Raw genomic sequence first — 25385 nt, 5'->3', positions numbered from 1 at the left:
ATTCTGGCAACTGATAGACAGCTGACTGTCACCATCTCCTTATTCAACCTAGTGAGTGGGACATCTGTGTGCCTCACTATTGAGTCAGCTATGATTAGTGTATTGGGCAAGGTTTTTAGCCTTAGGGGCTTAGGTTGAGAGGCACACTGTGGAGGTGAGCTATGTGTCCTGTGGTTTGTGCTGTGTTGTGGTGGTTGATTGCGTTTCTGTCTTTGAGGTCTCTGCTGTGTGGGTAAATTTCTACTGAGAGCCTCCGTGAAGGTGGGTGTGTGGTTTGTGTTTTTATGTGAGAGCTGTGATGGTGGGTGGTATGGATGGCTATGTGTTCCATGTGGTGTGGTGCAGGTGTTGACCTTCTCCTCTTGAACAGCTAATCTGGTCTTGGCTGGAGAGTGCATAGCATGCAATTTGGTGATATAAGTGCATCTCTCACAAGTCTGAGTGTTGGGAGCTAAGAGGAGAGGGTTGTCTGTATACATGAGGCAGTTGCTACACTGCCTCAGAATGCCCAAGTGTACCAGGTTAATAAGAGAAAGCACAGGGAACTGCCCTTTAATCATGCCAGGAGGGGTGGTCATAACTACTAAGTACTGGAGCTATTTCTGTGAAGAACGACTAGTGCTGATGGCACTTAGGTGTGCTACAATAATTGCTACAAAATCCTGTTGAAGTACAAAGTGATTAAGCTATTTGATGTGCAAAAGAGAGAGAAAGAACTAGCAAGATTTAAGGGAAAAACTGAAGAGCAGATAATAGTTTACCTCAGCTCAGCACCACTGTGCAGAGCTTAAACAAGTGCAAACATATGCAAACATGGGCTTTTAAACCAGAAAGTTGAAAGTGATGAAAAAACTGCCCAAATGGCCAATAAACTACAATTTCTGGGCCAGAAAACACTCCTCTTGTGGTAGATAGGCTACCTAGTGGTTACCACTACCACTGATAAGCTAGAAGGCTTCCCTCCAACACAGAAATGCTTGGGGGGCTCAGAAGCTTAAAAACAGTCCTGGATACAGCAAACCTGTATCTGGACTAGACTTGTTACAGGAAAGGTGTAAAACAAGCTTAGAACCTTTTTTTTTGTTTTTTGTTTTTTGTTTGTTTTTTACAGAAAAGCAGCTAAAACAACACTAAAAATGAGAGAAGCACAATCTTGTTATGCACCTCTTTCATATCAAAACATTTTTATTATACACAGCTCAGCACTGTTATGCTATAGTTTCATAATAAAGCATACACAGTAGCTGACAGAGAATAACAATGAGAAGCCAGAACAGATTTTAGAAGCTGTAAAACACTTCTTGCTGCAAAATAAAAAAGGCTGACTGAAGTATTTAAAAGCTTTAAAATATGTTAGTCTGATGGAGGGACACAGATTAGTGTTTCAACTGGTCTTGATGATCACTGAAGACGTTTTTGTTTGATTAGGTGAGGTAATCATCTTCTGATACGCTATAAAAACTCTTAATTAGCAAATGTTTTCAGTGGGCAGAAGGGCAGTAGGGTCACTTTATTTGCTGCAGTGATAGAACTGCATCTATGCTTCTGTTTAATAGCATTTAGGCATAGATATGTTTAGAGCAATTGGCTGAATTTCGTGTTTATGATGTTCCTTCCTTTAATAAAACCAAATGTTAGAAGTGAGCTGAGTCAGTAAAAAGGTAAATAATAAATCAGAAAACAACCAATGTCTTACTAGATAAACCACAGGAAATTATTTAGAGCTTTCATCCTTCAGTACTTGGGTTTCTTCACCATGAATAAAAACACTGCCATACAATATTAAATAACAAATCAGATATCATGTGGATTTTTACATGCTAAAATAATTATAACTTTGTAGCTCTGAACTTCACAATGCTGCTAATTGAGATGGACTCATTCAATCTATGTGAAACCCTTGTATTTGACCTAATCTGTTGACCAAGCTCAATAAATTCTAAAGCATTCTTCCAATCGGTCTTATATCCATATTCACTTTCTCAAAAACAAAAAAAAAACCTTTTTAAAGTGCTACAGTGTAATGAATGCTTATATACTTTATTATTAGCATCTTATTTAGTGATTGCTTAGTAATGTTGATGGATTATTGTTTGTAAAAGCTGTTCCATCTTCCCCACATAGTATGCACTGTATGAAACATACTTCACCTGATATACTATACCAGAGGTGGTATTATTTTATTTCTCACAGCAAGATAACACCCTAATAATGACTAACAATATTAGGACCCATTTGTATAAACCTACAGTACTTGCAATGTCATACTTCATCACTGTTCATCTTTTCAGTTACAAAATTTTGTAGAATTGATTTCATGTTATCAACTGTCTTAAAAGTAAATCTGGGTCAGTTACTGGCCTTCATAATTAAGTCCATTGTTTTTAAGTATTCCTTTATTTATCTTAATGAGCATACCACTATACTGTCCAGATTTTTACAGAATGACCAGATTTTTGCCTCATATTTTGATCTGTTCCTCATAAAATACATGGGTTTATATATACATACATATATACATATGAATATTTCAAGCACGGGCATAAAGCCCTTCTAGCTTGCCAATATGCCAAAACACCTGTTCCCATAATAAATGTCCAGGCTGTTCTTAAAAATATCTAAACTAGTATTTGCTTTAATGTAATTTGGTAGTCTGTTCCAAGCATCAGCTACTCTGTTAGAGAACCAATTAGTACACTTCTCATTCCTATAGAATCTTCTACATAGGTTATCTGACGATTCTCTAGTACTTTTTGATAACCCTAAACATTCCCAGAGGTAGTTGTCCCTAAATGCCCTATATACCTGAATAAGATCTCCTCGTAAATATCTGTAAGAGACACTGTACAAGTTCAAATATTTTAGTCTTTCATAATAACTTAGATTTTCACATCCATGGATGCCCTTAGTATATTTCAGCTGTACTCTTTCCAGTTTATTCCTGCTTGTTTTCATATAGGATTTCCATATTGTTATTCCATACTCACGTTTGGATCTAATGTAACTAACAAGCAATGACTTCATTATGTTTGATTACCTAGACTTTATAAATCTTTTTATACAACCTATAGTTCTATAACTATCATTAGCCAATTGGTTGATATGATTAGAAAAACTCATAGCTGAATCTACCCATATACCCAGGTCCTTAAATGGGTATACAGTTTCAATCACTGTGTGCTGTATTAAATATTTTCCTTTCAGTTTATGTCTCGCAAATCTTATATGCTTAGTTTTTGATGTATTTATCAACATATTATTCTCTTGTGCCCAAATAGTCAATTTAGTCAAATTATTTTGCAGACATGCCTTATCTGTAACACTTGTAGTCAGCTTACCCAATTTCAGGTTGTCAGCATATAGACTGTAGAACACCTCAGATGAAAAAGTAAGGTCTGAAAGATACAATCTAAGTAAGTAAGGGCCTAGTACAGAGCCCTGTGAACACATTGACTGTAACCAAGCATTTCACCCATCCAGTTGGTGTGTGATACTTGCCATGTCCTATCTGTAAGCCATGCAGTTATCCATCTTATCAACAGTACATCAATACCTAGTTGTACTAATTTATTGATCAGTGTTTTGTGCATGACCCTGTCAAATGCTAAAGTTAAATCTATATAAATCACATCACAGCACAATTTTTCATTCATAGCTGTTATTATATTGTTATAGAACATCATGTTACAGGTGGCAACAGATCTAGTTTGAACATATGCATGCTGGTATATGGTTTCAAGTCCCAACCTATCCAGTTCTGACAATAACTTATCCAGTATAACCTTCTCCATTATTTTTCCACAACATGAAAGTAGACTTAAGGGTCTATATGATTCTGGGTTTGTCCTACCCCCCTTTCCCTTAAAGACAGGTTTAATAAGTGCATGTCTCCAATCTTGAGGAATCTCCCCATATTTATATGACCTAGTGAATAATAGATGTAATGGCAGTGTAAGTTCTTGCTTAAGTGTTCTCAGGTCATTGTTACTTATTCCGTCTCCTCCCTGTGCTTTGTTTGGATCTAGTTTGCACAGTTCTTTTTCAATATAATCTAATTTGATTCTAGTATCTGGGGTTACCTGGCTGTCACTAGGACAACTTACCACCCATTTTGAGGAGCCAAACTGTTTTGCATAAGATTTTGTAAATATATCTATAATCTGTTGTGTCTGAGAATAAATTTTAGAATCTGCACACAGTTTATCAATTTGTGTATCTTTACTCCTTCCACATCTTATGTATCTATAAAAAGGTTTCCTATTATGCTCAATATCTTTATATAAATTTTCTTCAAATTTTTCTTGATCTTGTCTAACACTATGCTTAATCTGTTTGTCCAGCTTGTTTATTTCAGTTTTCAAAGTTGTAGTTCAACCTCTCTTCCATTTCTTATATTTTTTGTTTCTCACCTTAATCAGGTATCTTGTTCTTATGGAAATATACCCCCCTGATGTTGTGTGCCTAGATCCTGATGTTAAACTTTTTTTGACTTTTTGCACTCAGTTTCTCTTTCAAAACTTTCCACATTCCATCTGCAGTTTTTCCATTGAACACCTCATTCCAGTAAGTTTTATATAGTAACTGTTTTGCTTCCTTATAATCTGTAATTAACCTTCTATGCATTGGCTTAGATTTCAGTTTGGCAGAATTATCTAGTAACAAATTAACCTTTATGACCCCATGATCACTGCACATCAATGGTGGTAAAACTTGACTTGAAGTTACAGTAATTTCTTTGGGAACACAAACGATATCTAGCATATTCCGTCCCCTGGTAGTTTTTTTTTTTTTACAATCTGAAGCATTTGTTGTTCCTGAATATACTCTGTGAATAATTTCTTTATTAACATTGTTGAATCAATATTATTCCAGTCTGTTTCTGGTAAATTTAAGTCCCCAGCTAATATTATTCTTCCCTCCTGTGTTTTCCTCTAGGTCATCTGCACTTGACTTTGGTGGTCTGTATACTCCAACAATTGTTATATGTTCCAGGGTTGTCTTTATTGTCACAGTTACACAGTCTATAGTATTGGTGTTATCATTGAACATGTAATAATCACAAGTCTCATAGCTATCTTTAATCCCTATCATAACACCTCCACCTGACTTTTTGTTAGAATGTCTGTTACTTTAAAAACATTTATACCCTGACAGAACTGGTTTTCAGTCATTGTTCTTTAACCATGTTTCACAAACTATAACAACATCAATCTTGTGGGAATGTAGCAAATTTTCTAATTAAAAAAAAACTTTAAGAATGAGCGGGAGAGAAGGTTGGATGATATGCAGATAGTGAATCATAAAGTGCAGTGGATTAGCAAGGAAGAAGTAAGGATAGCTATGAAGAGGATGAAGAATGGAAAGGCTGTTGTCCAGATGACATACCTGTGAATGCATGGAGGTATTTCGGTGAAATGGCAGTTGGGTTTTTAACTAGATTGTTTAATGAAATCTTGGAAAGTGAGAGGATGCTTGAAGAATGGAGAAAAAGTGTTTTGGTACCGATTTTTAAGAATAAGGGTGATGTGCAGAGCTGTAGTAACTACAGAAGGATTACATTGATCAGTCACAGCATGAAGTTATGAGAAAGAGTAGTGGAAGCTAGGTTAAGAAGGGACGTGATGATTAGTGATCAGCAGTATGGTTTCATGCCAGGAAAGAGAACTACAGATGTGATGTTTGCTCTGAGAGTGTTGATGGAGAAGTACAGAGAAGTTCAGAAGGAGTTGCTTTGTGTCTTTCTGGACTTAGAGAAAGCATATGACAGGGTACCTAGAGAGGAGTTTTGTTATTGTATGAGGAAGTCAGGAGTGTCAGAGAAGTATGTAAGAGTGGTACAGGATATGTACGAGGGTAGCGTAACAGCAGTGAGGTCTGCGGTGGGAGTGACGGATGCATTTAAGGTGGAGGTGGGATTACATCAAGGATCAGCTCTGAGCCCTTTCATATTTGCAATGGTGATGGACAGGTAGACAGACGAGATCAGACAGGAGTCCCCGTGGACTATGATGTTTGCAGATAACATTGTGATCTGTAGTGAGAGTAGGGAACAGGTGGAGGAGACCCTGGAGAGGTGGAGATATGCTCTAGAGAGAAGAGGAATGAAGGTCAGCAGGGCTAAGACAGAATATATGTGTGTGAATGATAGGGAGGATAGAGGAATGAGGATGCAAGGAGTAGAGGTGGCGAAGGTGGATGAATTTAAATACTTGTGATCAACAGTTCAGAGTAAGGGTGAGTGTGGAAGAGAGGTGAAGAAGAGAGTACAGGCAGGATGGAGTGGGTGGAGAAGAGTGATTTATGACAGACGAGTACCAGTAAGAGTGAAAGGGAAGGTCTACAAGAGGATAGTGAGACCAGCTATGTTATATGGGTTGGAGACAGTGGCATTGACAAAAAGGCAGGAGTTAGAGCTGGACGTGGCAGAGTTAAAGATGTTAAGATTTGCACTGGGTGTGATGAGGGTAGACAGGATAAGGAATAAGTATATTAGAGGGTCAGCCCAGGTTGTAAGGTTTGGAGACAAAGCCAGAGAGGCAAGATTACATTGGCTTGGACATGTGATGAGGAGGGATGCTGAGTATATTGGGAAAAAGATGCTAAGGATGATGCTGCCAGGTAACAGGAAAAGAGGAAGGCCTAAGATAAGGTTTAAGGATGTGGTGAGAGAGAACATGCAGGTGGTTGGTGTGACAGAGCAAGATGCAGAGGACAGGAAGAAATGGAAACAGGTGATCTGCTGTGGTGACCCCTAATGGGAACAGCCAAAAGAAGAAGAAGAAGAAGATTATTAATGCTCCTAGCATTAACAACCGTCAGCGATGCATCAAATGTTGCTGTCTGTGGAAATGTTACATTTTTGACCTGGAAAAAATCCTGAATCCTGGCTAGTGTTTGTCAAATATTGCAAAATATCTGCTGCAAAAATTCTCCTCCCTGATCTAGACAAATGCACACCATCTTGTCTGAACACATGTGTGCCCAAAAGAAGGCTTGGATGCTCTACACATTTCCATTTTTTAAAACAGTACATTTTTTCCATGTAGGTGTTTATCCAAAAAATCTTTTCATTCACAGTGGCCTGGCTATCCTTTCTATGATTTGTGAAAAATATGTCCTAACTCCAGTACAAGCTATACTATCTAGGAGGGCTGTCAGTTCCTGACTAACAGTTAGAGAATCTTTGTTGGTGACATCATTTGTACCAACATGAATAAAAACAGATCCATACTTCCTTACATTAAGGCATTCCAAGGCTTGTTTCACATCTTCTATTTTTGCTCCTGGCAAGCATAATACTACTCGATGTTCATTATCATCTCTGCAAATATAAGTATCAGTTCCTCTAATAAATGAATCTCCAATTACAAGAATATCTTTGCTGATCATCTCTGAAGAATCTTCAGCTTCTAATACAGTCATTTCTGCTGTATCAGTTGTTATGAAGGATAGATCTTCATCACTATTAGTCTTATTAATTCTAATGTTTTCATTGCGTATTAAATTCTCATCCAGCTGGCATTGTAAATCCACAGCTTGAACCATGTAGTCAACATCTGTCTTTCTCTTCTTTTTTCTTACAGTAATGTTCTTCAACCCTTCCACGTTCAGTTTTGATTTCTTCCTTTTCACCTGGCCCTTGCCTCTTTTTTCTACCTTTTCCATTGGAAAGGTGATGCCTTTTTCTGTAAACTGAGGGTTTTCTGATGGACAGATATCTTCATTCCCTGTCACCAGTGTGTTACATAACAAAGCAGAATCCTTTTTACTACGTATTCTCTTTCCTTTACAGTCATTAGTCAATTTCTTTTTCTTCCTTGTTATTTGTTGAGAACTTCTTCCTTTCTTTCTTTTTTTTGTTTCCTTCTAAACAAACCGGATCCTCAGATTGATGAGTATGTGCATCCACAATTCCATAGTTCTCAGGGGCCTCATCATGTTTCATAGGAGTTGAATGTTCTTTGCAGAAAATAGATGCATCATTTCCTAAATCTGTTCTATTTATTCTATGCCTAACATTATTTACTTTATCAGGCCAGTCATTCATTTATGATACAACAGTTCTGCAAGTCATGCCAATTGCACATGTACAATCATCATCACTAAGTCGAGATTTGCTTCTAACAATGGTAAGCAAATCATCCAACTTTTGACATGAGGAACAAAGATAACCAGTACTACAAAAATTTAATTGCATTTTCATAGTCAGTGAAAGTTAAATGTGTAGATTAGTCTTTGTAAAATATTCATCATATTTTTCTGCAATATTAAACAGCATTAGATATGTCAACTGGATTTATAACTTAAAACTTACAGCTTTAAATTCTAAAAGGCATTTAATGAAAGGAATGCCGTAACACAGAGTTAGGACTTCTGTGCTAAAAGCTGTGCCGAGGGAACTGGAGGGTCAGGCGATGGTGATCATTTTGAGCAGTTGATAATGAACTCAGCTATCTGAGCAACTGGGTTGGGACCTCCTTGTGTGTATATTGATAATAATTTATACTTGTCATGTTTATTTAATTTGCAAAATACTAAGCAATGAAGATGGTAATTTGCAATACCAGAATACTTTATTGCTGTCTACTAAGTGTATTAGTTTGTTGCAAGATGACAGCAGTGAGAAATGCAATCTATGAGCTATTAACACCTTAGACAGCATTCATTTTATTATATTATTTCTATTCATAATGTGCTGTGCAAAACAACAATTGTAGAACACTTGAACTGAGTACTTCAATTGTTGACATTATTTTGAATAGGTACAATTTTGGTTCATTTAGTGTAAGTCATGGTGAGATAGTTTCTGAATCCAGATCCTTAGTTATTACTTTAGTATTGGAGCATTGCTCTTGGTTCCATAGTTTATAACATTGGCTACTATTATGTCAGGAAGCATATACAATGTCTTAGTTATGCACTACATAACATTTTTTTACAGGTTTTAGATGCAGACTGACCCATGATGGTAAGCGTTAAAAAATGAACATGCCATTTTCATTAATACTGATGCAGGCAGCTAGTTAGTTAGATGGACAGATGGAGAGAAAGACAATATATATATTGATGTTTTTAAATCTGTGAAGGAAAATTTGAATTTCATGATATTTTTTTTTCTCTCTCTTAAGAAAAATGTGTTCATAAACAATAAACTAAACAATATTTCATTTGTGCATTAAGCTGTTCAACTGGGTGGGCATTTTTTATTATAAACCACAATTATTTCTCTAGTTGAAATGCATGAAGAAAAAAAAAGATTAAAGAAAATATTTGTGGACATGGAAGACACTCTAGTACATATAGATAAAGACACATAGATTTTATTATGCTTTAAACATCTGCTACTCTTAACTGTATCACATTTTAATATTTCAGAAAAAATAAGAACCCCTTTTGTTGTCAGTATGTCGTCTCCTTGTTATGTTAATCTACACCATTTAGGATTCAATCTAACCTGAGTATGAATTCCTGCAAGTTGCTAAAAATAACTCATTTATTTAGACCAAAGTTACTATAGTAGCATTTTAATGCTTCATTTAAATATTATGTAGCATAGAGATTATCCTGTCAAGAATTCATTTTAAATTGATACATCAATGAATAAATTTTCATATAGAAAGAAGTTCAACTTAATGGATGCAACATGCTGTAAACATGTGTTATTTCTTTTGAATCATTTCCCTGACTTAAACAAGTAAAGAAAACATTTGTACACAAAAAGAGAGAATTTACAGTAGCTCCAGGAGATTTCCATAGATCTGCATAATTGTTATGACACTTAAAAGTCTCTTGCAACCTATGACAGCATCAGTGCAATTCATTATTTCCAAAAGAGAAAAACATGCCTGTGAACAGTATGTTAATTATTTTTCATTAATATATCATTTTAAGAGTTAATCTGACCTGTAAATAAAATTCTAATTAATGTACAATATCTTCATTCCACAGACTAAAGTTAGTGTAATTGATATTTATGACTTCATTCATACTATCAGCATGCATTGTTTCATTATTTTTTATTCAGTTTTTATCAACAATCACAATATAACAAGACAAATATATTATTAAAACATAACAAATCAAAACTATTTACAATTATCCATATCAAGGTTTTGTTAAGAATTAATGCAAATATCATTAGTATTTTTCAACTAAATCATTCAACTTTTCCATGCAATATACTGATGCATGATGAAAGCTATTATCTTAATGGTTAACAATTCTTTCTTGCATACAAGGTTTACTAAATTTATAAATTCAGAGAATAGTACGATATTTTTACATTTCCAACTTAAAGTAATAACTTTCTCTGTGATCACTAAAATTGACCATAAAAGAGCCTTCTGGAATTGGAGCATTAAACAATATTAATGAGTTCATTATTATACATTTATCTGACAACAACATTTGCAAAAAAAAAATTAAACTCTTTCCAAAACAGAGATATTATTTTACATTCTAGTATCATATGTAGTCAGTCTGCATCATACCTCTAATCTTCTTAGAGCAAGAAATCTGGACAAAGCTATAAATAAAAGTGGGACAAAGGCCCCAAAATAGTGACAATTTTTAAATATTGCTCTTCCAAATTTAGAAAGTTGATAGAATAACAGGTTTTGCATTAGCATGGATTTTTCTGAAGGATATGGAGTCTGAAACTCAAATATCTGTCATTATTTTCTAACTTCAATCTGCAATGATTTACCACTAATTTGCCATATTTTATGAAAAACAGACCAAAAATATGAGGCCAAAATCTGGACATTCTATGAAAATCTGCAGAGTTGAGAGGTAGTCTACTTCTATATTATTCTCACATCTCCAGCAATTAACATTTGATATTTTGTTTGTTATTGCAACCTTACGGGGAGTTATAAAAGATTTATGCAGATATTTCCAAGTAAATAAATTCCAGTACAGTGAAGCTGTTTTGTTTATTAATTTAAGTAATCATGTTTTATTTGCCTTAGAAAACCCTGCATTAATTCTTGTAGGGTAATCCCAACATTTTACTTCTACAAAGGAACAATCTATTCTTGTTATCCTATATATTTTTGATAGCTATGACCTATCCTTACCTATATTAATATTAATATTAAATACAAATTTTAACATTTTTGGGACATTTTTACAAGTGAGTCTGAGGATATTTCTAATTTATCATTTACAAAATCCTTAAAACTTTGCAGACTCAACCAATTATTCTGTTTTAAATTATATCTGGCTAATAAATACTCAGCTGAATGTGTTATATTACCATTTATAAACTGGTGCCAAATATTAAACTACTTTCTTTAAAATCAAACATTTTCTTAGATATGAGAAATAAGAATGCAAGACTTTTTATTTTATAATTATTAGTTAGATATATTCTACATGTTAATAAAATATAATTAATCAATGGAATAGAGAAGCTTTTATTTTTACTATTCAGACAATAATATTTTAATATCCAATAGAATTTGTCATAAACAATTTGTACATGCAGAGCAATCAGTAATTTATTACTTAGCAATATTTTGTCTTGAAGTAATTTCACTTACAATTTTAGATCTTTGTTAATTAGTAATGTATTGGTTTTGCTATGACTGAATTTCAATCTAGAAATATCTTTTAAACATTCCATGGCTTTTATTATATGTTGTAATGATGAATCAATATTACCAATAGTTAATAATATATCATCTGCAAATAATTGTATTCTGGAGGAGTGTAAATGTGTCTCTGTGTATGTGTGTTTCTTTGTATGTGTGTGCATGTGTGTGTGTGTGTGTGTGTGTGTGTGTGTGTGTGTGTGTGTATACTAAATATTTACACAACTTATATTTTGTATGTAAAATACTTCCTCCAACATCAATTGTATATGCTACAGCAAGTCTGCAACATTAAATGGAATAACAATTTTACATAAAAATACATGGGTCCCAAGCATTTGACCGAATGTAAATTGTTTGCAAAATGCAGGAGTGTGATTTAATGTCAGCAGAACAGTTGGCCAAATGGTAAATATGTAAATGGTACACAATATTGATGCAAGTAAGTGGGGTTGGAGGGGTGAGAACATATGTGTGTGTATCTGCATGTGTGTGTGTGTGTGTGTGTGTGTGTGTGTGTGTGTGTGTGTGTGTGTGTGTGTGTGTGTTTATGTGACTTAGGGTTAGGGTCGTGGATCAATGAAAGATTAGTGCTGTGTGTCTGTGTGTGAGTTTATGTGTTTTAGGATAAGGGTAAGGGTTTTGTTACAGGATTGATGTACTTTTGTTTTTGTGTGTTTGAGTATGTTTGTGTGTCTGAGTCTGTCTTGTGTAGGCAGAGTTACAGGAAGGTTTTTCTTAAGTTAAGGTGGAGGGTTAGGGTTGAGGGAAGGGGCAGCAGAAGGGTTAGGGTTAACACCCATTATTATAGTGATAATTCCCTGGAGGGGAATTATTGCTTGCATATTGTATTTCAGGTTGTGTAAAATGCTCCTAACATCTATTATCTAACGTAAATCTGATTTAATTTTGATTTTTTATACTTGTGATTACAACCAATGTTTTTGGACAAAAGCATGTTTACTTTGTTAATTGTCAATTTTGGAAAGAAGAACTAAGAAAGCAAACATATCAACAACCATCACTAAAGTCCACAAAAAGCTAGGTTGCCTCTATTGCTGTAAAAGTTATCTAACTGCCGAATCTCGAATTGCACTAGCCAGGACCCACCTCCTATCTACTCTACTTTATGCATCCCCAGTTCTAACTAATCTTTACAAAACCGACCTTAATAAACTTTTCATCTGTTACAACAAAATTACTAGATTCACTACCAATGACAAATCATGATCCCACCACTGCCTTTCCCTACAAGCCTTGCACTGCCTTGAATTTGCTAACCTATTAAGGTACCATCAACTCAGCCTAGCTCATTTAATTCTGTACTATCCCAAGAAACCCCCTGACCTGACTGGCATGCTGAACTTCTTCAATTCAAATAGACAAATTCGGTCCTCCAACAAAGCTTTAATCGAAAGCATCACATGCAAAAACAACTCTGGGGAATCACTATTTGCCCACGAAATAGCAAAAATATGGAATAAACTTCCCCCTGACCTCCGACTACAAAACTCCACACCCTCCTTCAAAAGCCTACTTAAAACATACCTCTTCACCAACCATTTATGCAACTGTAATTGACCCCCTGATATATAGTGTATATGCATGTTTGTGTATATGTGTGTATGTATGTATGTATGTATGTGTGTGTGTATGTGTATGCATATTTATATATATATATATATCTATATATATATATATATATATATATATATATATATATATATATATATATATATATATATATATATATATACACTCTTACATGTATATTTGCTTGAATGTATATATGGAAAATGTAAACATTTATATAATCTTATTCAGTTGTGAAATATCTTGCAATGCCAGGTTCTTATCTACTCTCATTGTATATTCTGTACACTTATATTTTCAACCAAAAGGGGGAATATCCTCTTATTGTATACTAATGGCTGTAAAGTCTGCAATCTGCATGCTACTACTCTGTAATGTCCCTTTTGTAAAATTTTCTTCTCTCTGTAAACTTATGGGGCAGGATTCACGAAGGCTTGCACGGAGTGTAAGAGATGTGTAACACTCCATGCAAGCCTCGCAATCCAGGAACAGCCCTAAACTCCGTGTAAGAGACCAGCTAAAACGTCTCTTACATGGACTGGGCGTGGATATGCTAAATACCTCACTTGCAGCCGAAAGGTATGCAAATGAGGTATATTAGCGATCCACGAAGCAGAAACCAGCCCGTGTCAGAAATGTTTTAGCTGCAGAAATGTACTCAGTTGACAACTGAATACGTTTCTGCAAAAATCACAACGGAGCCATGCCAGCTCCAAATAAAGGGAGCATATGTGTCAGGCAGCATGCCAATGGCCAAATATGTAGCCATTGGCAAGGTAACCCGATGCAAAAATAATAAAAATATAATTTTTTTTTAAACGGGCTGCGCTGTATAAAACATAAAAATGAAGGTTATAAACCCACAAATGTGGGTTTTATGCAATACATGGAATGACAATGCAGGGACCAGCAGACCAAAAACATGGCCACTGTGTAGTGGTTGCTAAGGGGGGAAGCTGAGTCTAAGACATGTAACTAAGCATTAGTAGGCAATCTCATGTAAATGAGGGTTAGGATACTGAATCCCATAGTCACATAGCAAATGAGCACAGTCTGAGTAGTGTAAGAGATACATAAGGGGGAGGAATAGAGTAGGAGATAGGTGACATCACAGGGGGGAATGGTAGAAAGAAATGCAGTTCATTGGATATCAGTGTAACATGACAGATGACAGACACAGATTAGGGAAAGAGGAGTGCCACAAGATAAGCATGGGAAAGTCAAGAAATGGAAGGTGTACACTGTTACTTACACCAAAGTTTCTTGCTGGTCGTGCATGCGCATGTGTGCGCGTCATGAAGCCCAAGTAGGGCAGTGTGCGCGCATGTAAGGCAGACTGAGCATGTGGGAGCGTGTTGGTAGATGTTTAACACTGTTTACGCTGGTGTGCGCATGTTTTAACCTGAATAGGCAGATCCTGAACCATGTAAGCATGTGTGCGCGTGTGTAAGCCACTGTGAGCGTGTTTCTGCTGGTATGCACGCTGCTCCCCCCTGAGGAAACAGAAAGGAAAAAGGAAGCAACAGAATTAGTAGGAAGCTAGCAGGGAATACTGCTGGAGCTAGCAGGTGAAAACAATTAGAAGCAGGCAATTACACAGGCAGAATAGTAGCCCAACCCAGCACTTAAAACTCTGCAAACAACAGTGCAGGATGTTTCTCTCAAGAGACACTGCAAGACAGGAGTAAGCTATTAGAAGTGAAAACTGAAAAAGCTTAACTCAGAGCAGAAATGTTAGGGGCTGCCATAGCTGTCATAATGAGACATAGGCGACTTGCTGAGGGTGGTGTCAATGCAGATGGTGCCAGGCAACCCACAGTGAGGAGACGGAGAAGAGTGTACAGGCCCAGGGTCACCTACTACGGGTTACATGAGCTGGAGATAGTAGAGTGCTATAGAGTGGACAGAGAGCTCCTGCAACAAATAGTTGAGCTGTGCAGGCCACGCCTCACACACAGAATCAACAGAGGGGAACCCATCCCAGTGGAAACCAAGGTATGTGATGGCCTAAGAATACTAGCAACAGGTACCTTCCAAAGACCAACTGGTGATATGATGGGGATATCACAGGCATCAGCCTCCAGGGTACTGCACCAGTTCCTGGATGCCATCTCAACACATGTCGGTGATCATGTATATTTCCCCAATGCCAGTGAGGTATTGGCCAGCAATATGCTTCTCTTCCAGCAAATAGCGGAATACCCTGAGGTAGTGGGTGCAATAGACTGCACGCACATATGCATCAAAGCACCAGACGGTGAGCGGGGTAGGGCCTACATTAACCGCAAGGGCTTCCCCTCCATCAACTGCCAGGTCATGTGTGATGCCCAGGGCATAATAATGAATGTGTGTGCTGGCTGCCCTGGGAGCTACCATGATTCCCACATCTGGCATTTGACACAGCTGTACCAGACATTTGCCAATGGGGACATCCCACATGGACACCTAGTGGGGGATGCAGGTTATGCACTGGAGCCGTGGCTGATGACACCCATCAGAAACGCACACACCTGAACAGGAACTCCATAATGAGGCACATGCACAAACACGTAATGTAATAGAGCGTGTGTTTGGGCTGCTCAAGTCACGGTTCCAGTGTCTGGACACATCTGGTGGAGCCTTGCAGTACACACCAACTACATGTACCCAAATTGTCATGTTATGTGCTATGCAACATAATATGATCTTGCGAAAACAGCTGCAGCAGGACCAGCATAGGGCTGGGCCAAACAGCCCCCCACCATTGCCAAGGCCATCACAGGCAGAGCGTGACTCGGAGGAGGAACAACCTGAGCCTGCCCCAGTAGGCAGAAGGAGGCATGCCCAGTATGCCCTGGCCTTGGCAAAGAGGCAACGCATAGCACATACACTGGCTCAGTAGGAACCCTGGGAATGATACCCCCTCTGACTCACTCAAATAATAACAGGGATGCCTAAAATGACATGACCTGCTCACAAACATGTACAGGGAGTGTAATATGTGCATCCGACAGAGGCAGCCTTGCAGCACCACCTGAGGCATGAATGCCATGTGTTAAGTAATGTAACACCATGTACTATATGCACACCTGAGGACCCTGACTAACATCCACCCTCACCAAGCATGAAGCCACAAAATGACGATGGGATGATCAATTGCAATAACTGGCTGAAGTAATGCAGTTAGTCAAAGGGGAGCCAATGTGTTCCAGCCTGGGAAGACATGCGGAGCATGACATGATGCACCACCTGCTAGGGGTGGCGTGCACCTATCAGTCCAGGCCCCATGGATACTGGCAAAGGCTGTCAGTACCCACAGCATGCCCTGAATAGGGAAGTCTCAAAACACAAACCCACCTTCATAGGTACCACAAGGGATAGGAACCTAGATGTAATGCTACCCAATGCCAGAAGTCTAAACAGCAAGATGTGTACAGTGTAAACGCACACAGTATGGAGAATGTAGATATCAGTCCTGTAATAGAAAACTGGATCAAGGCTCACATCAGCACCCTAACACTACCAGGTCACACCTCATACTGTGCTGTACAGCCGCAAAACATGGAACAAGCTACAAAAGGAGGGTGACTAGCAATAAATGTCAAGGATAACCACACCCCCATGTTGGTACCACAACAAGAAGCAGCATGGATTAGCCATGGTCAAATACCAATGGCTAAAACCGCCTCCCAGTATATAGCCTGCTTCAGACTACTGTCCTAATACCAGGAACTGCACCTGGCCTATGTTGGAATACATGAATATATCAAGCCCCCCAAACCACATTATATTGCTTGACTGAAAATACCCAGACATACACTGGGAGCATTATACTAGCACCAACACAGTAGGAGAAAAGTTCCCATAATCCATAAACCAAAATGCCCAGGAACAAAGTACCACTCCCACAAGAGGGGTAAGCATACTGGATGTGATAATCAGCAACATGTGTACTGGATGGCAAGATGAGAAGTGTATCCCTCACTGGTAAGACCAGACCATAGAGTAATCACACTGGTTATACACATCCCGACCCCAGTCCCTGGCCAGAATACCACAGTGAAAAACATGTGTAAAGCATAGGTTGCACCCCTCCAAACTGATGTGGAATCCATGAAAGGCCCTGTGCAAGTGCAGAATATGGGACACATTGCAGAACATGTTATACAGGCATTCCATGAACACAGCCAGGAATGCTTGGAGTATGCAATCACAAATAACAACAAGACACAATGCCATACATGCAGGCATCTGGCATGCTGGACTCCAGCCATTACCAAACCATGCAAGAGAATGAGCAAGCTACTACATGATAGAGCAAACATAAAAAGGGAAGTAATCACTGATCAGTAGTATGGCAATAAAATATGTCCACACATACAATCCACTAAGGCCAGCCACAACAAGTAGAATCTGTGAATCCAGAGGCAATGTGACACCTGGCCCAAGTACACAGACAACCCACAACTCCCCCCAATAAATCCAAATATATGTGAGAGATGCAACCATGTATCCAAACCAGAGGCTGAGCTCCCCCAACTCAGTACAGTCAAAACTAGTCAGGAGGAGAAGGTAACCACATACACCACAAACCCAGTCCCACATTGACCTATCACAACTGTAAACCAAACACATAAACACAGAAAAACATTCCCGGAGGCCCTAATTACAAACACTCCACACCAACAGAAGCCTCCAAAGCAGATCCCAAGCAACCACAACCTCCAACCATAGCACATGCAACACATAGTACACAAAGCTGGTGTGCCAAACAGTCACAGGCCAGAAGGAGAAACAACATGCCTGATACAGTTGTAATAGGTTTCTGTATAGGCAGACACACTGCTGTCCCACTCACCAGACTGAACAAGGGAAAGGGTACAGTAAGCTGCCTGTAGGCTGCCACAATATGCCACATAACACAAGTACGCAGGTCACCGAAAAGCAAGCAGAAATATGATGCACTCATTGTCCATGCTGGTGTGAATGACCTGAGATGTACCTCCCTGGACTACATGAAAAGAGACATGGATGAGCTCTCTGAGTATGTACCCCAGGCTGGTATGACACTGGCCGTTTGCAGCATCCAACGCTCACCAAGAATGATGCCACAGTACAAACACAGAATGATCATCTTTAACAGGTGGCACAGTTACAGCTGTCAGTCCAAGAGGGTCTAATGTCTGCCTGCTTGAGATGTCAAGCATGACAAGCCATGCTGCTGTTCCAGGGATGGCTTGCACCTGTTACCCCTGGGCATCTGGATACTGGATAAGGCCTTTGCCGCCTCCATAGAGCCGTATGTAGGCAAGGCCAATAAGACTACCCACCACCCTAGAAAGCATAAGTGGTAAGAAACATAAGGGTAATGCTGACCAATGCCAGATGTGTAAATTGCAATATGCATGCCCCTGAGGCACTTCCCAGTATGGAGAACATCGATATCTGTGCAGTGACAGAAGCCTGCTGCAAGCCTACTGATAGCATACCAGCACTACCAGGTTATACCACATATTATGCGTTATGGCCCCAACACCTGGACCAAAACATCAAAGGAGGGGGAGTATCTATATGCAGCACAGATACCCATATGGCCAGGTAACTGACAATGCACAAAGCAGCGGAGACCACCCATGTGCACCTAAGTGTAGTCAAAACTGCTGTACAGTCTGTAGCATGCGACAGACCACACTCTCACACACAAGAACTCCACCCAGACATCCTGAAGACACTGGACAGTATGAATGTCCCACCAAATACCAGACAAGGTACTCACAAATTACCACATAGGTGGTAAACCATTATGTATGCAAGGAGTAATCAGGGACCTAGGGACACCAGTCGAAAGTAATCTGTCATGTGACACTCACAATGCCAATGTGGCTAGGAAGATTGTCGATATTGGACACCGTATCATGAAAGGATTCACATCTACATCAACAGAGGTCACTGTGCCCCTGTACTGTTCCCTTATCAGACCCATAATCTAGTACAATGACTCATATGGGATGTACCGTACGTGACACCTGCAGCGGTTCGGAAGACCTCAAGGGTACCCCACCAAGAGGATAAAGGGTGTCAAATATATGTTATATGCTGCCTGGCTGTAGACACCCCAGCTGAATGCAGTCACAGACTGCCTACACAGAGGCATTGTATGTCTGTTGTACAAGGCCATGTCCAACACAGGACTAATGGACATGCTCCACCACAGGAAATCAAAGCCATTGGAACTGTGAGAGTGACAGATGTCAGCCTCAACACATAATGAAATAGGATGTGCTGGAGGGACAGATACATAACCCAGAGGCTCCCCACACCCAGAAACAGGATCCCAATCCATGTTAGGCAGAGCCCCTCACTGACACCCCTCAACAGGAATATTGCCAAGTGGATGGATGATCCTACATGTATACTGGGGGTCTTCACTGTGTCACGACCAGACAGAGGCACAGTAAAGAAAATCATAAATGGCTATAATAGTCACATAGCAAGGGGCGGTGAAAGACACACACACTCTGGCTTAGCTTACTAATGCCCTAGGGTGGATAGCCTAGTATGAACCCATGAACCTATGAAGATACAAATTGTACAGGACAATAAGGATAATCACAAGGCTTACTTAACTGATGGTAGGAACCATGTTGGGAATCCACAGATATGCTCCAAATCACACAGATATTACAAACAACATATCAAACACACACACATATTGCCAACATACAACCTGACAGGTGCAGTGCAAACCCACCCCCCAGAATGCAAAATATCTATCCCAGCAGACTGCTGATCCCCTGACATTGCAGATGCTGAGGTAACAGCCATCATCTGCAAAGCAAAACACACAGCAGCAAAGGTATGTAATGGTGTCCTGGGCTAAGGCCAACATGGACTCCAAGAATAATGGAATGCCAAATCACACTACTGTCCAATGTCAGCCTTACCACAGGATATGTACCCAAAGAGCAGTGTACAACAACAGTGGTCCTTCACAACAAAGGTGTTGCCTGAATGGATACTGCAAACTACCACCCCAGGATCCTGACAAGCTTGGTCTGCACAGCTATGGAAAGGATCAGTATGTACCGCAGACATAAAGCTATCATGGACCTACTGATACCGGACCCTACAAAGTGTGGCTGTTGTAACTGCAGATCCTGCCCCTACACATGTTTGACCCATTTGAAACAGTCATTAAGGTCAGTGATGAGGGCAATGTGGTCCACACAGCGTAGCTGGACCGTGCATATGCTTCCAGACAATACCCTATGAGTTCAGTATGGATATGTTCACCAGCTTAAATATATACCCCTATATCAGTAGAGGGGTTGCAAACCAGACCAAGGACAGAACTGACATGGTCAGACATGCTGCATCCATGTCAGACTACAAAGCAGATATGAGTGGCATCCCACAAGGCTTGGTCCTGGGCACCCCCCGTTCTGTATATATGTCCCATAGGTATAGGCCAACATGGAAGGACTGTGACTGAACATGTATGCAGAGGAGTACAAACAGCCCACCATATCTGACCCCCAGCTGACACAAGCAACCCACAAAAGGGCCACCTACAAACAGACAACTGGAGCCATAGCCATGTCAGCAAGCTAATTGCAGAACTGTGTATAGACAACCACCGTGGATATACAGTAAGTGCCCACAAATTACCACACAGGTGTTAACCCATTATGTACCTAACATGTAATGAGAGACCTGGGGACACAAGGTGATAGATATCCTGCACTGGACAAACATGTGGCTGTAGTGTTCACAGAAACATACCATATACCCACCCAATCATGAAGGTTGTCAGATGTAGATAAGGGAGGTCACTGTGGCTCTGCAGTCATCCTTCATCAGCGTCACAATTGACTACAATAGCCCCTGTGGGATATACCTCAGCAGACACCTCCATCAACTGTAAAGTCCACAACAGTACCCCACCAGGAGTAGCAAAGAGCATGAACAGATGCCATGTGTTGCCTGAGTAAACAAACTGCAGCTCCACACACTGCCATACTGCCCAGCCAGAGGCAAGCTGTGCGTGATGTATGAAGCCATGTCCAAGCTGGAATCAATGAACATGCTGCACCTTGTACAATCTGAATGACAGTGAGCTATGCACATGAGAGACCTGAACCCCAGCACTGACATACATAGGACAAGCTGTACAGAATGATCCATAACACAGAAGGCACCCCCACTCTTGAGTAAACTCCGTACAGGTTAGCCAGAGAGTCACCTATCGACACCCTCAAGAGGAATCCCGATGAGTGGATGGGAGATGGTAGGTTAACCCTGGGTATCACTGTTATGTCAGAGGTAGACAGAGGCACAGTATACTAACCATGACATATGTCATGGCAAACTCCAGTTACAATGTGTGTTGAAGGACAAACACACCCTGTGACTAGCATCAGAAATGGCCTAGGGAACATCGCTAGTGTTTGCCAATGTCCACCTATGTTGTGGAATACACTACCAATGTTGGACGAGCCTGGTGTAGGTAGTCCATATCTGAACATAATGCAACATGGTCATATGTGCACAACTGGCCCCTACACAGTCTGTTGTGCTCACTATGAAGATGTCAAGCAGTGATAGGACTAAAGCCCAGGATACTGTCCACCACAGTGAAAGTACTGAACCAGTACACTATACGGTACTACAGTGTTAGGTCATTATGAAAGTATGTTGACAACTGTCTGCAAAGTATCCCATGCAATCCCTGCAGGCACAATATAATCCCTGTTGTGGCAGACACAAAGCAGTTGGCCAGTTAGTACACAACATGACACCCAACACACAACCATAAATGTGAGATATTGTTGAAGTTCACACACACCCAAATATGTGGTGGACTTCAGAGTGCAACATATGGAAAGCTCACACTGGGCATGCTCGCACACTTTGATAAATGAGGCATATGTCAGACAACATGCCATGGAAAGGCTGAACTGGGCCTGCTCACACACTTAGGCCATATCTCCATTTAGCAGTTGGCCACACATATCTGGTATTTGTACGTGTCATTCCAGGAACCAACCACAACACAGCAATCTGCCCAGTGCACACAGTAAATGACTACAGAGATATAAGTGATATAGTGGATCGCCATCATATGCAAACGTCTTCCACAGATACACAAGTTGTTCATAGGAACAGGGAATGCTATGGCAATAAAGACCTGCAAACAGTAGAACAGCACAACAAATATTGTGCATCTGACAATTGAACATATGGGTGTAGAGGTCAATACTAGGCTTGTTGCCCTAGGGAATGACAGCTTAGCCAGAGTGTGCTTGGCATCTGCATCCCCAGTACAGTAGGCTACTGTGCCACTGTAAAGTAGGTTACATAAGGCAACGTGTGAGGCTAGTGAGCTGTGCCTCTGTCAAGCAGGGGCACAGTGGAGATCCCAGGGTTTGAATGTGCTAAGCCACAGCCATGTTGTTGGTGTGTGCTGGAAGAGGGTTGCTGAGGACCTCTAACAGTAAGTGGCCGTCAATAACAGACTGAGGGGAGCCCTATCTGCATTGTCTGGACAATTCCACTGTCAACACTGTGTTGTGATGATTATGTGGGAATAAAGTGTCATGCCGGAACTGTTCACAGATGTCCTCCCTCTGTGGGCTACAGCTCTGCAATGTATTAGCTCACTCTGTCTGTTGGACAGCTCATATATGGCTGGTGTACACCTGACAGGTGTCTTGTTGTGGAGCAGTCATGGGTATATGTGGGATAGCATGATCAATGCAAACCTTACACATGCTCATAGAATGCAATTGTCAAGGATTATGCTGAGTGGCCAGTATAGTCCCCCAGCATGGGTCCTTTGAAGTCGTCCAGCCCAGTCTTCACAAGTATAGAGTCTGCCTGTGCTAAATACACTTTGTGTGCAGTGACAAACTTGCCTGGGGGTGGGGATGGGATATGGATGTCCAGGGAAAGGTGGATATGGTCAGATATCAACAATGGTGGTCTACCTCTGGTGTGGAACAGTGAGTACCCATGTTGCAGATGGACAGGTGCAATATGTATTCCCCCATGTGGCTGTGGTGTGTGGTTCTGCCATAGCACATGGACCAACAAATTGTAGTGGCTGTAGGGAAAAGTGTTAGAGGCCTGAGTAGTTCTCACACACAATATGCCTGTACCTGATGTTAACAACTGGAATGGTGTATGTGAACACCTGCATATCCTGGCACTGTTCCCAGGGAAGCTAAGTGTGTGTCCTGGATGTGGGAGTGGTGTTCTGGACTGGTTGTGTTGTGTGTTACAGGTCCTGTGGTCACAAAGCATGGTATAGAACATAACCTGCCAGTGCGATGTGCATATCTGACCCTGACGTAGGTAGCTGCAAATGCATATATATGCTATCCCCCACCTGACAGGTAGTACTAGATGTACATACCTCTGTAGAAATAAAGATGTCAGCACCCTATAAATACTGCAGGTGCAGACCAGATGCCCAGTAATTTGGTTAGCGCGCTCTGCTAATGCGTCTCCCTCAAGTGTCATAAAATAGGTAGATAGGAGTTCGAACCATGCAATTGCTCTGTGTGTGTGTGTGTGTGTGTGTGTGTGTGTGTGTGTGTGTGTGTGTGTGTGTGTGTGTGTGGGTGAGCGGGGTTGATGTGTGTGCAAGTCTGTGTGAGGAAGATGTCCCTTTTGGCAACTGTGAAAGCACTCTACAGGATGCACATTCTCCTATCTAAGCACGGATGATGTCAGCATCCTATAAGTAAAGCAGGAGAAGGCAAACCTCCCAGTAATTCGAATAGCGCACTCTGCTAATGCATCTGTCACGAGTGTCATAACATAGTTAGGTAGGGGTTTGAATCCTGTAACTGCCCAGTGTGTGTGGAGGGGGGTTAGTGTGTGTGCAAGTCTGTGTGAGAGAGATGTCCCTTTTGGCAACTGTGAAAGCACTCTACAGGATGCACATTCCCCTATCTAAGCACGGATGATGTCAGCACCCTATAAGTACAGCGGAGAAGGGAAACTTCCCAGTAATTTGAATAGCGCACTCTGCTAATGCATTTCTCTCAAGTGTCATAACATAGTTAGGTAGGAATTTGACACCTGCAAATGGCAAGTGTGTGTGTTTGGATGTGAGGAGTTTGTGTGTGTGCAATTCTGTATGAAAGACATGTGCTTTTTGCAATCAGGAGATCACACTACATGATGCACATTACCCTTTCCAAACACTGATGATGTCAGCACCCTATACATACAGCTGGAGAAGAGACACCTCTCAGTAATCCGAATAGCGCACTCTGCTAAAGCGTCTCTCTCAAGTGTCATAGCATAATTAGGTAGGGGTTTGAAACCTGCAAATGACAAGTGTGTGTGTGTTTGGATGTGGGGAGTTTGTGTGTGTGCAATTTTGTATGAAAAACATGTTAGTTTTGGCAATCAGGAGATCACACTACATGATGCACATTACCCTTTCCAAACACTGATGATGTCAGCACCCTATAAGTACAGCCAGAGAAGAGGAACCTCCTAGTAATCCGAATAGTGCGCTTCGCTAATGCGTGTAGTGACATAGTTAGGTAGAGGTATGAATCCTGCAAATGGCAAGTGTGTGTGTGTAGGGGTAGTAGGGTGTGTGTAAATGCAAGTGTGAGAGAACAGATCCTTTTGGCAAATACTACAATACACCAGATGCTGCATATTCACCCAGTAAACACAGGGGATGTCACCACACTATCAGCACAGCCAAACAGGGCTAGTTGGCCAGTAATGCCAATAGTATGCTCTGCTACTGGGTCTATTACCATTGTCAGAGTACAGATAGGTATGTTTTGGTAACCCACAACTGCCACGTGTGGTTGTGTCAAACATTATGACCTTGTGTGGGTCTTTGTGCATAACAATGCATGCCATTGTCTAAACCAGCAATGGCAATGCACACATGATGTATGTGTGTGACACATACACATAAATACCTGTGACCTGCAGTAGTTACCATGTCTGACACGTGCCTCGAGTGGAAAAATGGTATTTGCAATGCATAACAATATGACTGTGTCTTACTGTGCAGGGGCCGCATGTGGTATGTGTCTATACAGTGTGGGTGTATATGGTAAAATACCTACAGCAGGGGATACACATCTGTTCTGGGCCATATAGTCTACATGTAGTCGATGCACAGGTGCTGCATGTTCCCACCTGTTGTGGGAGTGGTAACATGTTATTCCACTGCAATTCAGT

Source organism: Protopterus annectens, chromosome 8.part1 (assembly GCF_019279795.1).
Source record: "Protopterus annectens isolate FY-2018-M chromosome 8.part1, PAN1.0, whole genome shotgun sequence".
Classification (NCBI taxonomy): domain Eukaryota; kingdom Metazoa; phylum Chordata; order Ceratodontiformes; family Protopteridae; genus Protopterus; species Protopterus annectens.
The sequence above is the reverse complement of the archived record's forward strand: the minus strand, read 5'-3'. Positions refer to the sequence as shown.